At 46.7% G+C, this 10,039-nt stretch overlaps 2 non-coding genes across 2 annotated transcripts; both read right to left on the reverse strand.

Annotated features, from left to right (window-relative positions):
- Positions 1-1,102: 1,102 nt before the first annotated feature.
- Positions 1,103-1,176, reverse strand: trnai-aau (transfer RNA isoleucine (anticodon AAU)). The gene has a single exon. It is a non-coding gene; the product is annotated as a tRNA-Ile (tRNA).
- A 2,481-nt stretch (positions 1,177-3,657) lies between these two features.
- On the reverse strand, positions 3,658-3,746 carry trnay-gua (transfer RNA tyrosine (anticodon GUA)). The gene is given in 2 exon segments: positions 3,658-3,693; positions 3,710-3,746. It is a non-coding gene; the product is annotated as a tRNA-Tyr (tRNA).
- Between the last annotated feature and the right edge of the window lie 6,293 nt (positions 3,747-10,039).

A 10,039-nucleotide genomic window follows, 5' to 3' on the forward strand; every position in this document is an offset into this window, starting at 1 on the left:
CTTAGAGCAAGTCAAAAAGTGGATGAACCTTAATTTCCTTCAGCTAAATCAAGAAAAAACTGAGGTCATTGTGTTTGGCACCAAAGAGAAGAGGTTTGCTGTCAGTAAACACCTTGAGTCACTGTCTCTAGAAACTAAAGACCAAGTCCGGAACCTCGGCGTGCTGATAGACTCAGACCTGACCTTTAAATATCATATCAAATCAGTCACCAAATCAGCCTTTTATCAACTTAAGAACATATCCAGAATTAAGGGTTTCATGTCCCAAACAGATCAGGAGAAGCTGATTCATGCTTTCATCTCCAGCAGACTTGACTACTGTAACGGTCTTCTGACTGGACTCCCCCAAAAGAGTCTCAAACAGCTGCAGCTCATTCAGAACGCTGCAGCCCGAGTTTTAACCAGAACAAAGAGATCACATCACATCACCCCAGTTCTCAAGTCTTTACATCGGCTCCCGGTCAGATACAGAATAGATTTTAAAGTTCTGCTACTCGTCTACAAATCACAGAATGGTTTAGGTCCAGAATACATGAATGACATGCTAGCAGAGTATAAACCCAGCAGAGCTCTGAGATCTACTGACTCAGGTCAGATAGTGGAGCCCAGAGTTCAAACTAGACACGGTGAAGCAGCTTTTAGCTGTTATGCTGCACACAACTGGAACAAACTACCAGCAGACCTGAAATCAGACCCAACTGTAAGCACTTTTAAATCCAGGTTGAAAACATTTCTCTTTCGGTGTGCTTATGGTTGAGTTTATATTTTCCCTTTTCCCCTCTTCTTTGATTGCTTTAATTTTTATTCTATTTTTTTTCTCTTTAAATTTCTTGTTTTTATGCTACTTCATGCTGTTCTTTTAAATGCCTTGTCTTTATGTAAAGCACATTGAGTTGCCTGTGGAATGAAATGCGCTATATAAATAAAGATGCCTTGCCTTGCCTAGATTATGTCCTGTGAGAATCGGGGCTCGGGATGTCTGCTCACATTGCTTCCTTTGTGATCCGTTCCAGGAAGAGCAACATCAAATATATTGATATATCTTTAAAAGGCATGTGTTATGGAAGGGCACCTACACATGTGCTGTTGTTGCTGATATTCGTGGCCAGTATGGGGATTGAACCCATGACCTTGGCGTTATTAGCACCACGCTCTGACCAGCTGAGCTAACTGGCCTGATTTTGAGTTGCCCTATGAGCAAATTTTTGCGAGAATAAGTGCTCTCAGTGTTTTCTCTGTTACCTATTTAAGTCACACAAACATTCTATACAGCTTGCCTTTGGTATTGCGGATTTGGATGTTATCAGCAGGTGAGATGAAAGACTTTTAGTTCTTCAAAAAATTGCTTTCAAAGCAATTATTTTATCATTTGTTATATGCTACAATGACTCGACGTGATAGAACTTACTCATTCAAGTCTAGCATCTTTTTTTTATAGCTTTAGCGTAGGCAGTATGGGGAAGCCAAGATCATTGCGCAACATCAGCATAACTATGGATTTTCTTTACCAGTAACAGACTGGTAAAATCCTCCGACTTTAATGGCATGCCATTCAGAGGATTTCTGACACGGAGTACAACTAGCAAAGTACTTACCAGCTTTCACCATGTGTTTATTTGGTTAGTACTCAGTACAGTGCTCTTGATTTCTATACATATATGACAGCATACAACTAAACAAGACAACCACGAAGGGACTCGAACCCTCAATCTTCTGATCTGAAGTCAGACGCCTTGTCCGTTAGGCCACATGGTCTCACCTGAGTCATCTGGCCGGTACAGGGGTGGTGTGCTGCCAAGTGTGAAACAGCCAGGAATAAAATTGTACCTCCAAGTCTGAGGCTCTGATCCTTAGTTGGAAAAGGGTTGAGGGCCCTCTCCTTGCTTAGAACCAGTTGCTGCCTCAAGTGGAAGAGTTTAGGGATCAGACCATTTTGACCACGACTGGAGGATCTCGTTCTACCAGTCGATCTTCCTTCCAACGCTCACCTCTGGTCACTCCTTATGAGTGGTGACTAAATGAATGAGATTGCGAATGCATTAGGGCTGAAATCATCTTCCACTCTGTGGTGATTAGGCTCACCCTCTTGGATAAGGGTGATAGGCGTAGTCATCTGGAATATGCTGAGAATACAGTCTCTTCCGCTCTTCTTTGAATGAAGCCAGATCAGGCGGTATGGGCATCTGGTCAGAATATCATGTAGACTCCCCCCAGGGGAGATATTTTGGATCAGTTGCACGGTGAGGAGGCCTGAGGGAAGGTCCAGGACTCACAAGAAATAAACCATACTGGTCTTGCATTGGTATTTCTGTGTGTAAACCCGAGAAGAGGTGTAGATTATGTCCTGTGAGAATCGGGGCAAGGGATGTCTGCTCACATTGCTTCCCCTGTGATCCGTTCGAGGACAAGCAGCATCAAATATATTGATATATCTTTAAAAGTCATGTGTTATGGAAGGGCGCCTACACATGTGCTGTTGTTGCTGATATTCGTGGCCAGTATTGGGATTGAACCCATGACCTTTGCGTTATTAGCACCACGCTCTGACCAGCTGAGAAATCCCGGCCTGATTTTGAGTTGCCCTATGAGCAAATTTGTGCGAGAATAAGTGCTCTCAGTGTTTTCTCTGTTACCTATTTAAGTCACACAAACATTCTATACAGCTTGCCTTTGGTATTGCGGATTTGGATGTTAACAGCAGGTGAATTGAAAGACTTTTAGTTCTTCAAAAAATTGCTTTCAAAGCAATTATTTTATCATTTGTTATATGCTACAATGACTCGACGTGATAGAACTTACTCATTCAAGTCTAGCATCTTTTTGTATTGCTTGAGTGTAGGCAGTACGGGGAAGCCAAGATCATTGCGCAACATCAGCTTAACTTTGGATTTTTTTACCAGTAACAGACTGGTAAAATCCTCCGACTTTAATGGCATGCCATTCAGAGGTAAATGAGGGCCACTGTGAGTTATCTTTGGGGTGTAAGTGAGCTGGGATACCCAGGGAGTAGAAGGTTGTGGTGGCTACAAGCTAAGTGCCACCGAGAAGCTTTCGTGGGAGTTCAATAGCTGACGCGCAAATACTTGTCTCTTCTTTGATGTCTTTTATTCGTTGTTAAAAGTTCAAATACAAAGGTTAAAATGCCTATCTAAAACCGCCACCGTGCAGTGCGCAGCCGGTGAGAGTTAAAGTGCTATAGTGCGTAAAGAGAGCAATGTTTCCATCTAGCGATGCGGTCAACAAAAATTGTGCTCTCCCATGCCTGCCCCTCTCCCAGCCAGTAAACAGGTGCACAGGCGCACAGGTGCCTAAATACAAAACAAATTGATACGCTACCCTCACGTGACACACGGTGAACGTCAAAATAAAGCCATTACAAAAACACATGACAAGGCATATGGCCGCTACAGAAGGTTTAAAGCGATCCCGTTCTATAGGTGTGGGGGAAGTGAGAGACTAGAACCAGCCTGCCAAGCTAGCCAGGAGTTGAACCTAGAATCTTCTGATCCATAGTCAGACGCGTTATCCATTGCACCACTAGCCCTTAGCAGTTCGATAGAGAGTGGAACAGTCTTTCGTAAAACAGCATATTCCAAAAGCTTTGAAAGGATTGACGGAGTTGGCCAAAAGAGCCTCTGTATACAAAAGCTTGGCACATCCTTCGAGCCGGAATTGAACCAGCGACCTAAGGATAACTGTTGTTGGGCGCCTACAGTCCTCCGCTCTACCAACTGAGCTATCGAAGGGAGCAAAGCCAACATCCTTTTCATGAAACCTGTATGAATGCATGTAATCAGGCTTAAGATGCGTATCATGGGACACCTGCAGTTCTCTGCTGTACCAAATGAGTTATGGAAGGGAGCCAGGGGCTTGGGCCTGTTTATCAGTTAAATAAACACAAAAAGTGATGAGAAACCATCAGTTTCAGATGCGTTTCAGATCAAATCAGCCTCAGTTTCTATCATGCATTTAGTCGTTACAGAAACATATCTGGCATCTGTCTGGGAAAGTCTCCACATCGTCCAACACAGATGTTGATCCTCCATATACCCTCACATTGTCCAGCGCAAAAGTCCAGCCTTTTTGTTTTGGTTCTTTTTTTGTCAGGTCTATCCATCCATTCATTTGGCACACGATTTTCATCTTCTGTTGTTAGGATGTTTATACTTTGGGTGTGGCGGTGTGTGAAAACCCTCCCTTTAGAAGAGCTAAAAAACACAGAACATATGCGGCCTTGGCGACTCATTAAAAAGGCACTATTTCTCATTGGGGCCTGTTTGATACTTTGACCCCTTTTATGCTCTTTAAATGGGCAGACCTTCTGCATTTGTGCTGTTTGATTCTTTCAGACCTTTGATACGGGACAGAGGCCTGTAGACAAATTATTTTTTTTTAAAGTTTAAGAAATGTAAGTTGAAAGTGGGATCTTTTTTCAGCGATGCAAACAAATTCGGTCGGGGGGTTGCCGTGACCACAACACAGAGTACTAACCACTATACGATCACGGCCGGTTGTGGGTTTTTGTCGTGTGTGGCTTTGATGTGATCCGAAACACCTTCGTATCCCAAGGATAGCATATGTAGCTCTGCGGCATGTGGCTGGCAGGCATGTTTTTTTTTTGTGTTTGGAGCAAAATCATTGACAGCAGAGATAAAGAGGAAGACGAGCTTTCCTTACGGTGTGGGGTCAGCCACATGTGTTGCAAGACGACACACTGTGAGGTATCTTTGGGGCGTAAGTGAGCTGGGATACCCAGGGAGTAGAAGGTTTAAAGCGATCCTGTTCTAAAGCAGTGGGAGAAGTGAGAGACTAAAACCAGCGTGCCGAGCTAGCCAGGAAGTGAACCTAGAATCTACTGATCCGTAGTCAGACGGTTAATACATTGCGCTACTAGCCCTTGGCAGATCTGATAGAGAGTGGTACAGGCTTTCGTAAAACAGCATATTCCAAAAGGATTGAAAGGATTGACGGAGTTGGCCAAAAGAGCCTCTGTATACAAAAGCTTGGTACATCCTTCGAGCCAGAATTGAACCAGCGACCTAAGGATAACTGTTGTTGGGCACCTACAGTCCTCCGCTCTACCAATTGAGCTATGGAAGGGATCAAAGCCCACATCCTTTTCATTAATCCTGTATGGATGTACGTAACCAGGCTTAAGATGCGTATCATCAGAGGGGAACCCTCGGGGCCTTCTACGCCTTCAGAGAAGGTCTTAAAATATTCAGAACAAAAACATATTAGTATTAAATAATAATGTATGTATACATAAAAAAAACTCAATCACTCTCAATTAATTTAATACAATACATTTAATACCACATTCTCGCTAATCTATGTTCCAAAGTTAAGTTTACTGTCAAATTCACATCGGCAATGAAAGGGTTACTGTCCTGAAACATACTATCCAATCAGAATCGTCCATTTCTATCGAAGCAAGATTAACCGGCTCATTAATTGGTTAGGACTTCACGCATCTCGGGGAAGGCCAAGCTATGTGTTTTGGTTTGGAGAGTGATGGGAAAATTGACCAATCACGGTTTTATTTGAAGTGGGCGGGACAAAAAAAAAGATCGTAGGCCTTCGTGAAGTCCGAAAAGCGTGCAGCCCCAGTCTAGCATTAGAGTAGGCTCTCTTGCATCCACACCCCGATCCAGCAGGTGGCGGTAATGAACATTTTTCGTTAAGCTGCCAACCTCCATAATAACCCAAGAAGATTGTTTTTTTTTTTTATTTTTAAAAACACAACTTTATTTACATTTAATTACTGAAAGCCACAGCGGTAACGACAGCTCAGTCAATAAATCAGGTCAAAAAGGATGCAAATAACATTGTCAACGACAGCGTGGGAACAAATCAATTCAAAAAGGATGCAAATCATAATTTTCCGTGAGCTACTCGGCACAAAAGCTCTTTGTAAGCCCACTGCTGTACAAAAACATCCAGGTTTCCGGTGAGACTGTGGAAACAAAACTCCAGTTTTAACCTGGCCTTCACATGGAACTTCCACAGAGTTTCTGGGGCAAGGGTCGGCTCACCCTTCAGCTTGTCTCTGCGAGTTAAATAAATGGACAACTTAGCTTCCCCAACTAAAAAATTAAGGAGTGTACACTTTTCCTTTTGTGTTTTACAATACTTAACTCCACAAATAAAGATGGGTGCAGTAAAAAGAACATCAAACAAACCAAAAACATGAGTGAGAACACTAAAGAAACTTGTTAATCTGCTGCACTCAGTGAAAACGTGGAAGAGGGTTTCGGGCAGGTTACAGAAAGGACAGACATTGATAACACTGGGACTAAACTTAGATAAAAAGGCGTTTGTCGCGTTGGCGCCATGTAGAAGTCGCCACTGGAGATCCCCTGTTCTCTTTTTCAGAGGTGGTTTGTACAGGACCCTCCATTGTGGGCTCAGCTCACCCAGCCTCCCGGTCCACACACACTCTGCCCTGTCGCACAGGCCCTTCTGTTGGATGTCTTTAACATAGGACATGTACAGTGCCTTCTTATCTGCCGAGTGCAGGCTCAGCTTCACCGCACTGCAGGACGTCAGCAGAGGCCCGCTCAGCTCTGCCAACCCAGGCCTCAGGTGGATGTCAGGGTACAGGTCCCTGGGGTCCGGGTCCGCCTCTCCCCTGCCGTATGCGAGGAGAAGGCCTCTCTCCTTCTCCGTCAGCCTCGCCCTCCACAGCTCCAGGCACCTCTCCACCAGATGGAGGGAGCGCACCCCCAGAACGGAGCCCAGAGCTCGGCTGTCCGTGAGTGCTGGACCTGCAACACTCACCAGCTGATGCAGGCAGACGACCGTTGACCTGCAGAGCGCCCCCTGCAGACCGGGCACAGCACTGCAGCAGACGTCCAGCCTGGCACCGCAGATCAAAGGCTCCTGTAACAGCCAGTGCAGAGAGTTACACTTATCACTTCTTCGAGTGTGGAACAGCGCCCAGGACTTAAAAGCACCACGATAAAAAGGAGGCAACCCACTTAACTTTAGAGAATTAAAATCAGTAAAAAACAGAGCAGCATCCAGCCCCAGGTCGTTAACACGCCTGAGTATGCAGCTGGCCACGTCCCTCCACACCAGATCCTCCAGTCCAGTCAAATAACGCTGAAAGAACCGGAGTCTGAAGGTGGCTGTCTTACTGGCCAGGTGGACCAGGCCCTGGCCCCCCTCGTCTCTGGATAAAAACAAAACAGACTGAGGCCCCCAATGAAACCTATCCCAGAAAAAGGTGACCATCTTGGCCTGAATCTGGGCCAGCAGTACAGGTGGAGGGTCCAGACAGGCCAACCGGTCAGCAGCGACCGCCACCACCGACCCCGCAGGAGCCCCCGGCCCCGCGGCGGTAATGGCCGCCGCCCGCCGCTCTGCGGGTGCAGCCGGCTCAGCGCGGCCGGGACAGGCCTTAATTAAATGTCCCTCCTCACCACAACCGAAACATTTCACGGTGGACAATGTCGCAAACAAAATATATTCAAACTCATCCGCACGGACACGGAAGCGATAGTCAAGATCCTCATTCCGGTTGTTGAGGATCATGAACAGCTGCCTGCGGTGAGACACCACGTGTCTCAGCAGCGGGGACTTACAGCCTGACAGCACCTTTCTGATGGGAGACACCACCTTACCGTGCTTCGACAGTTCTTTAATGAGGAACTCGTCGCTTATAAAAGGAGGCACGTAGCCGGCTGCGTAAGCGGCATCACCGGCTCAAACTGCCCATTGACCGTGATGCCCGCCTCCACCAGGCTGTGCACCTGCTCCACCTTCGCTAAAAACAAAACCACCGCGCTGGTCATGCGGGCAGCGGACTTTACCGACCCGTGCCCGATAACCAGCCCCACGGCCAGTGCTACTTCCTCCACGCTGCACGGAGAGCCGGCACCAACTCGGATGCCGTGCTTCCGGGACAGCATGGAGAAGCCGCCAGACGCCATTGCGGCCGGGAAGCGCACCAAACAATTGCGAAAAAAACCTCGAAATTAACCTTACAACACTACACAAAGTACCAGAACGAACACAACTAATGAAACATTCAACAGAGAAGACAAGGATAGTGAACAAAGGTTAGAAAAACCACTTTCACAATTAGCCTTTCTCTCAGCTCTTCCACTCACACTCCTCGCCAGAAGATTTTTTTTTATTTTTACCAAAACATTTATTCACATTTTAACATAATACATCACACTGTGTCAATCTGTAAAACAGGATAAATTAGTGTTCAAGAAAAAGTGTAAACTGCAGTTCATTATTATCATCAATGGAACAAAGAATATCGTTAAAACACCAGATGCTTTTCAAACGTTGGAGATCGTCTGTAAGTTTGTAAAAGCTAAACTCCAGCCTCAGTCTGCACCTGAGGTTGCAGCACCACACAGAGGCCGCCTCCTGACCCGCTTTGTCCGTCACTTTGTTCTTTCTGGAAACATAAATAGCCAACTTAGCTTCACCCAAGATAAAATTTAAAAGCTGAAACTTCTGTTTGTCTGTTTTTTTATATCCTGCGCCATAGATAAAACGTGTGATGCTAAAAGACTCATTAAATAGGTTAAACACTGTGGTTAAAAGAGTGAAGAGCACTGTGAGTCTCTGACACTTGCTAAAAACGTGATAAACTGTCTCCCGAAGGAGACAGAAAGGGCACTGGTTAGACACAGCTGGGTTTAAAACAGAGATAAAAGCATTGGAGGCGATGGCACCATGTAAAATCCTCCACTGGAGGTCGGCAGTCCGTTTCTTTATGGGAGGCTTGTAGAGAACTCGCCACTGTGGACCGGCTCCATCGGCTCCCAACCTGCCAGTCCACACGGTGGGCTCCCTGTCGCAGAGCCCCCTCCTGTTGAGCACTGTCACACAGAGGTGGTAGAGAGTCCTCCTTCCAGCCGTGCAGAAGTTGATGCTCCTGAAAGTGGAGGCCCTGCTGGCCAGGTGGATGAGGCCCTGGCCCCCCTCCTCTCTCGATAAAAACAGCACCCCCTGTGGCACCCAATGCCGGCCATTCCAAAAAAAAGTCAATAAGTTTTGCTTGGACCTGAGCCAGCAAACCTGACGGCGGGTCCACGCAGGCCAGGCGGTGCCACAGCAGAGATGCTACCAGGTTGTTCAGCACCAGCACTCTACCCCTGTAAGACATCTGGGGGAGCAGCCATGTCCATTTTTGTAGTTTGCCTACAACCTTTTCTGTGACGCCCTCCCAGTTCCTCCTGGTCATCTCCTCACACCCGAGGAAGACGCCAAGGTATTTCAGCCCCTCTCTGCTCCATTGCAGGTGCTGAGGGAGAACTGGGAGGCCATCACACCATCTGCCCACAGCAAGGGCTTCACTCTTCCTCCAGTTCACCTTCGCTGCGGACAGAGTGTTAAAGGAAGCGGCTAGTTCAACTAAAAGATCTACTTCTTTCTGGGATCCGATCAAAACAATGACGTCATCTGCGTAGGCAGACAACACAATGCTCTGTTTAAAACCAGGTAAAAGCAGGCCATCTATGCGTGTGCGAATCTTACAGAGGAGGGGCTCCAGGGAGAGTGCATAGAGCATCCCAGACAGAGCACAGCCCTGCCGGATGCCTCTATGCACCCTGAAAGGAGCACACAGACTGCCATTGAACTTCAGCATACTCTCAATGTTACAGTATAACACCCGGATCTTGGCTACAAAACCAGCGCTGAACCCAAACCTCTCCATGGTTTTCCAGAGGAAGTTGTGCTCAACGCGGTCAAAAGCCTTTTCCTGGTCTAACGAAATGAGACCAGTATCAATGCCCAATGAGCTGGAGACCTCCAAAACATCCCGAATCAGGTAGACATTGTCTACCATAGACCTGCCAGGTACACAATAGGTCTGATCCCGGTGGATGACCTGCTCCATGGCATTCCTCAGCCTGTTTGCCAAGGCCTTGGACAGGATTTTATAATCCGTGCACAGGAGCGACACAGGGCGCCAGTTCTTTATCTCCTGAAGGTTGCCTTTCTTTGGCAGGAGGGTGACAGCAGCCCTGCGACAGGACAGTGGCAGGGAACCCGAAGCCAAGCTCTCGTTAAA

This window comes from Odontesthes bonariensis, chromosome 8 (genome assembly GCF_027942865.1).
Source record: "Odontesthes bonariensis isolate fOdoBon6 chromosome 8, fOdoBon6.hap1, whole genome shotgun sequence".
NCBI lineage: Eukaryota > Metazoa > Chordata > Actinopteri > Atheriniformes > Atherinopsidae > Odontesthes > Odontesthes bonariensis.